Here is a 6,820-nt window from a genome sequence, read left to right on the forward strand (position 1 = left end):
CCCCCTCATTCCAGATCCCCCCAGACAGTGTGAAGTGTCTTTTCTTGCAAAGCTCCTTACCGGCCAGCAGGTGGTAGTGCTGGACCAGGTATGTCGGTAAGGAGCTGGAGACACTAATTGGAGGACTATAATCTTTTGTTTTCCTCAACCGCTTTTACAGCCTCCTCCCCTCCCACTTTCTAGGCGTGCTAGACTGTTAGATTTGCATTTGCTAAGCTGGTGCTGTTTGGTAGCTCACCATCTTGCAGGTAGGAACACCCCAGGGATTCCAAATACCCTGGAGCCATCGTCCCATGATTGTAGACTTGGAAGCCAGCTGCAGCTGCAGCTGCAGTTTATATTTGCCAGGAATATGCTTGGCACCCTTAAGTGCTTTCTATGCATTACCTGTTTCATTCTCCCTACTCCCCCAAAACCTGAGTTAGGTGCTATCATTCCACCCATTGGTTCAGAAGAGGAAATCGGAGCTCCAGGAGGCTAACTAAGTTTCTTGGCGGAGGTCAAGCAGCTGGTTAAATGGCACAGACAGGCTTGGACCTAGAAGTTTCTGACCTAAGAGCTGTGCGCATAACCGTTATGTTCTCATTTGCATAGATGGGGAAACTGGCGCCTGGAGACAGAAGTGGTTTACTCCTGGGAATTAGTGACAGTGCTGGGACAAGAATCTAGGCCTTCTCAAAATTCTAGCTCTCGCCCTCATGCAGCTGTGGTCGAGGGGCCCTCCCCCCTGCCCTCCCCAGGCACAGGTTAATTGGCAGGTGCTGTGCCCAGAGCCAGGCCGAGGTGGCTGGGAGAGTGGCATCATGGGTCTGGGACACTGTGAGTCCTGTCACTGTGTGTCCCCAGCTCCTAGCACGGCCTGGCATAGAGTCGGTGCTTGACTAATATTTATGGAGAGAATGGATCCTCTTTGTCTCCTCAGGCCCTCTTCCCAGGTCACTGAGCCAGGGGGTTTTCCGTCTTCTTGGGGCCCTCTGACCTTGCTGGGAGCGCGCTTGTGGTTTCCTAGCACAGACTGTCTGCTTTTTTTGTAGCGTCCCAGATTGTCCCTTTATCTGTCCTGCCTCCAGATGGAAGGACCCTAGGGGATAATCTCTTCTGTTCTTGTGTATGCTTCACGGGGTCTAGCACGAGGTTGAGCATAAAGTAAGCTATATACGAAAACAACCGTCTCCAGTTGTATCCAAGCATATTCACTGTTGCAAAATAGAAAATAAGCCAAAGGAAGAAAATTAAAATCACCCCCATGATAGCAGGATTCTTTTCTTCAATGATATTTTAATGGAACTGAGTTTTCCCCTTTCTCTTTTATTATGCAAGAAATGCGTATTTATTGTACAAACATAAAAAATACAGATGAGCAAAACCCATTTTAATTCTCTGGAAATGCCGTTTTGTAAGCCGGCCAGCAGTCTCATTAACCATGACCACGGTTATAACCACCTTTGTATGTTGAGGGCCTGAGACGTACTAGCTGCTGTATATAATGTTTAAAGGACTTTATTGAGGTATAATTCATATACTATAAAATTCACCCATTTTAATGAATCATTTTAATGCAAAGATTTTTAGTAAATTTACTGAGTTGTGCAACCATCAGCACAGTCCCGTTTTAGAATATTTCCATCGTCCCAGTAAAATCCCTCAGGCCCACTTACAGTGGGTCCCATTCCCAACCCTCACCCCCAAACTACCAGTGGTCTATTTGCTGCCAGTTGAAGTTTTGCCTTCTCTGGACAGTTCATAAAAATGGAACAATACACTAGGGGGTCTTTTGTGTTTAATCCACACTCTGATGATATCAGGTGCAGCTTCTCAGGTACAGATGAAGAAACTGAGATTTTTGTCACGCCTTGCGGGACGTAGCCACGTGGGGGTAATGAGTGAGGGATTCAGCTGAGGTCACAAACGTTCTCCACCAGCTTGTCATTGTGACATAGCTTTTCATGCCCTAGCCTCTGCAACTCCATGTTCATGTATATGTTTATTCTCCCAAAGGGATTGTACTCTATGTATCCTTTTGCCACTTACGCTTTCACTTACTAATAGGTTGTGAGCATGTTTCCATGTGAGTAATACACATCTGTGACAGCCACAGTAGATTCTCACCGAGTACAGTGCTGCAGTTAAGGCTGAGAGCCTCACTGGCTGGGTTTCAACACCAATTCTGCCACTTTCTAGCCATGTGACTTTGGGAAAGTTACCAAAGTTACAAAGCTCTGTACCTCAGTTTCCTTGTCTGTAAAAAGGAGAGGGTAGTGCCAGCCTCATTGGGCTGCTGTGAGAATTCAGTGAGCTAATACACACAGAGCCCATGGTGCCCAGGCACTGCTCAGCGATGCCAGTGTGTTAATCGCAGCTGTTGAACTAATGAATGAACCCCTGCTTTTTTGCACATTGATTTCAGCCTGGAAGCTGGCAGTGAGGATTGGGCATCTCCACACTTGACTGACCAGCTGGAGTAGGTTGTACTGTCTCCCTGCATGTCCTCCACAGCTGGCCTCAGGCTGTCTCTCTGTGTTTTAGTGGAGGAAGGGCCTTATTCTAACTGAAATTCTGTTCCTGGGGAGTATGGGAACGGAGCTCCAGAGCTGGGAAAAAAGTTGGGATCAGCCGTCAGACTATGAGGGTAAAGGACCCCAGGGCTGATGGAACTGGGCAGAGGTCAGCTCCCTGCCCACGCAGGTCCTGGCAGCACCTTCCCGAGGTCCCAGTCTGGCTTCTTGCTTGCCGGTACCCAGGAGCCAGAACTCTGTTCCAGCGCCATCAGTCAGCCTGCAATTAGTGAAATGGAGGCACACATGGTAGTTTGCAGATTGTGGGTGGGAGGACAGGATGTGGTGGGAAATAGCTCACCAACTCCAGGGGCGGGGGCGGCATCTGTCTGTGTTCCCTGGTGATTTGGCAATGGAGGCTGCCGGGCACAAACATGGGGTTGGCAGCCTTTGAGAAACCCTAAGGGGACCCAGACCCTTTCCTTCTGTCGGGTCAGAGTGGGGGCCACCACTATGCCTTCTGGGCAGTGGGGTGAGCAAGGCCAGAGCTAGGACACTAGGCACATCCTGGGGGTGGGGTGTGAGCAGAGGACAGGCATGGGAGGGTTAAGTCCTGAGTTCAGGCATGGGGTGGGGAACCAGGAGACGGGCAAGGGACATGAGCCCAGGAGTAGAGCTCAAGCTGCAGTGGGTGGACCTCAACCACAGGGGCTCAGAGGGGAAGACCTGGGCAACCTGTTTGTGCCTATAGCAGCGTCTGGTAGGTGATGTAAACAATCTAAAGGGTTTGCGTGGAAATCCAACTTTCTCTTGGAAAACTAGATGTTCAGCAGCACAGCCTACATTTTTGCAAGGCAGCACCCTGACTGGGGCTGCACAGTGGTTGCCCCTTTTGTACTGGGCACCCGCTCTCCCCATCATGATCCAGCCCAGAAGCCCAGTGCCATAGCCATTCATCCATCTACACTGGGCCAGTTTCCCTTTTTTGAATTTGTGACCTTTGGCCCGGGGATGTTGTGCTCAGGACCTAGCTCTCTACTTAATGGGGTCCGGAGACTCCAGGGGTGGTGACTCTACCTGAGACCTGAGGGCCCAGCTTGTGCTATGAAGGGTGTTCCAGGCAGAGGGTATAGCAAGTGCAAAGGCCCTGAGGCAGGAAAAGGCTTGTTCTCCTGGATCTCCTGAACTGGAGTGCTCATTGGGAAGGAGAGAGAAACTTTTGGAACAACTTACAAAGGGATCAGGGGGCAGCTTCCACACAGCCTACCCGTCTGCAGCCTGACAGCCCCCAGGAGCCTGCCCACCCAGTGAGTGAAGAGATTTAGGGAATGGGGTCTGGGGGAGGGGGAACAGAGCACCATGGAACTGCCCTTTGGGGTCCCTTTTGGATTCTCTGAATGAGGAGAGAAGGCTGCTCAGCTGATGCTTGTGTCTATGTAGCTCCCTACCCTGGGCCCTTGAGAGGCAGCTGGACTCAGTCAGTCCTGCTGGGTGAGGAATAAGATCTGGAGGCTGCTGGCGGCTGGACTACCCTGCAGGCTCTCCCTTGAGGGCTGTTCTAAGCTTTGGGAGCTTCTCGGGACCTCAGGGAACACAGACACCTTTCTATTCTGTTTTAAATACAATTTAATCTTCTCTAATTATGAAAGAAATGCATGCTCATTACAGAAACTATGGACAAGAACAGAGAAGGACTATTGCTACTAAGGATATACTGTAAGCCTGTTAGTATACACGTTTCTGGGTGCCTTCTACACCGAGGTGCACTCACAGGGGTGTGACATGGGGATGAGGGAGTAGAAGTGGGGGCGAGGCAGAGGAAGGTGAGGGACTTTAGAGTTGGACAACCTGGGTTCAAAAGCTTGTTCTGATGCTTGTTAGCTGCATGGCCTTCAGGGAGGTATTTGGTTTCCTTGTGCCTCAGTTTCCTGATATGAGAAGTGAGAATAATGGCATTGCCTTCCTCACTGGGTGATACAGACCGCATCATTTTGTGATCTGATTTTTTTTCACTTTGCTCTTACAGTTGGTATGGATTTTATTCCCGAAACCTAAGCATTAGCTCTTTAAATCAAGCATTTTCTCACTCTGCGCACCCACCCTGCCTCTCTGGGGGGCTCTTCACATCCATCCCGTGGGTCTCCTTAGAACTGGCGTTGCCTCAGGTCCTTGGCAGGTGCCATAAGGTGGGCTCCTTGCCCAATGTGTGAGGTCCCTTGATGGTGGGGCTGCTGCAGGTTCTGCGCCAGGTGTGACAAGGGGACCTTTGTTAAGATGGGACAGAACAGGGCTGGAACTTGGGTAGAGCCCCTTGCGGCATGCTGCTGCCGCCATTCCCCTGAGGACCATCGTCTGCCTGTGGGCAGAAAATGGGGTGGACAGGGAAGGCGGGAGGCAGCAAAAGGACAGGAGTGGGCAAGGAGGCAGCTCCTGGAAACCTTTCTCCCACCTCTCTCTTCTCTCACCTCTTTCTCTCCTCATCAACCACTTCTCCTTTTCCCCTGCAAACTTCCCAGTGAATTTAGAATTTAGAGCCAACTCAGAAGGAAGATTGCCTTGCAGCACAAATCTCCCCTGAGGCCAGTGAGCACAGTCTGGCATGTGTGGGAGCGTTAAAAATACAATTGTTCCCATTCTCCCCAGTTCTTCTACACGGTGGCAACAAACACCAACCGATATCTCCACTGATTATACAGTGACTACTTTTTTTTTTAATGTCACAAAGAATTCTTTTACAAGGTAACCTTTATGAGCTGCAAGAGGTTCCTATCTGTGGGTAGTTGCCATTTTTCCAATGCGTTAGTGTTATATATATATAACTTTAATGAATGTTCTTATAACTAAAATGTGGATGGATCTTTGATGTTTTGGGAGAATTTCCAGCAGCAGCGTACCGGGTCAAATGATCTGGCTTTTTAAAAAACAATGTATTTATTTATTTATTTTTATTGTGATAAGAACAGATAACATGAAACCCACCCTCTTACCACATTTTTAAGTGTACGTGCAGTATTGTTAACTCCAAGCACAATGTTGGACAGCAGATCTCTAGAACTTACTCATTTTGCGTAACTGAAACTTTAGACCCATTGAACAGCACTCCCCAGGTCCCCCTTCCTCCAGTCCCTGGTCTGGCTTGTTTTTAAGATATTTGGTCTTTGTTGTCCTTCAGGCTGTTGTGCAAAGTCCAGGTCAATCAACAGTACACGAGCATTCTAAGTTCTTCTCATGGATAAGAGGGGACTTTTCGTCGAGCTCGAGGGGCTTCACCAGGCTTGGCTTTAGGGACGCAGGGGCTGCTTCCTGGGAGGTGTCCTGGAAGCTTCATGGAGCCCAGCAGAGAAATCCCCTGGTCACATAGCACTTGGCAGAAGGTCCCTCTTTCCCTGACTGCCTTTCCCTGCTGTGGCACCTGGAGCTCACCTCACCTGGGCCTGGTGATGGAGAACAGACACCTATTAAGTCCTTAGGACACAGATGCTGCTGGCACAGCCCTGGGGTGTATCCCTGGTGAAGGGAGATGCTCTTGAAGGGTGCACATGTATGAACAGGCGCCCGTGTGTACGCCTCATACCGTAGGCCTGGCGAAGGTGGAAGGGATGAGCGACAGGCACCGCATTGACAAAGGCCTCTGGGGAATGGTAGCAGTGCAGAAGGGGCAGCACTCGGGAGAGGCAGAAGTGGGCAGAGGTGGAGTTGGTCACGAGAGGGAAGAAATCTGAGGGCAGAGGCTGGAGGGAGGGGCTCTGGTTGTTTGATATCAGCAAGTCTAAAGCCATAGGTGGCACCACTCGGGGGCTCCCCGTGTTTACTCTCGGTGGGCCCTGGCAGGAGGTTGCCTCCTCTGCACTGCAGAGAGAGGTTATATCTAGTTAGGCTGATGCCTTAGAGTTCGGATGGCCAGTTTGGGGGCATTTTGGGGAAGGGGAGGCTCTCTGAACAACAGATGGTCATTCCCTTCATTTCTAGAATGAAGTGGCATTTCCCCTTCCAACATTTTTTCCCTGTAGTTGCTTCCAAATGCCCATTTGCAAACTGGTGTAGATCTACTATGGAATTTTTATTTGTCTGTGGTAAACTGATGAGAAAAAGAAGGACTGTGAAGTGAATTTTTAATGAGGCTAGGTTTATTTAATTTTAAGGACTGTTCTTTATTCTGAGGCAATGACCTTCCTTTGGTGTTAAAATGTTCTTTCTTTTATGAAATAATTATGAAAGTAAATGGCATTTTCTTGCACTCTCCTCACTTGGCAATTTAAAAAGCTGGAAGTTCTATGTAGGTATTTTTCTGTTCATGCCCCACTCCCCACCCCCTTTTGTGTTTG

Source organism: Hipposideros armiger, unplaced genomic scaffold (assembly GCF_001890085.2).
Source record: "Hipposideros armiger isolate ML-2016 unplaced genomic scaffold, ASM189008v1 scaffold_279, whole genome shotgun sequence".
Classification (NCBI taxonomy): domain Eukaryota; kingdom Metazoa; phylum Chordata; class Mammalia; order Chiroptera; family Hipposideridae; genus Hipposideros; species Hipposideros armiger.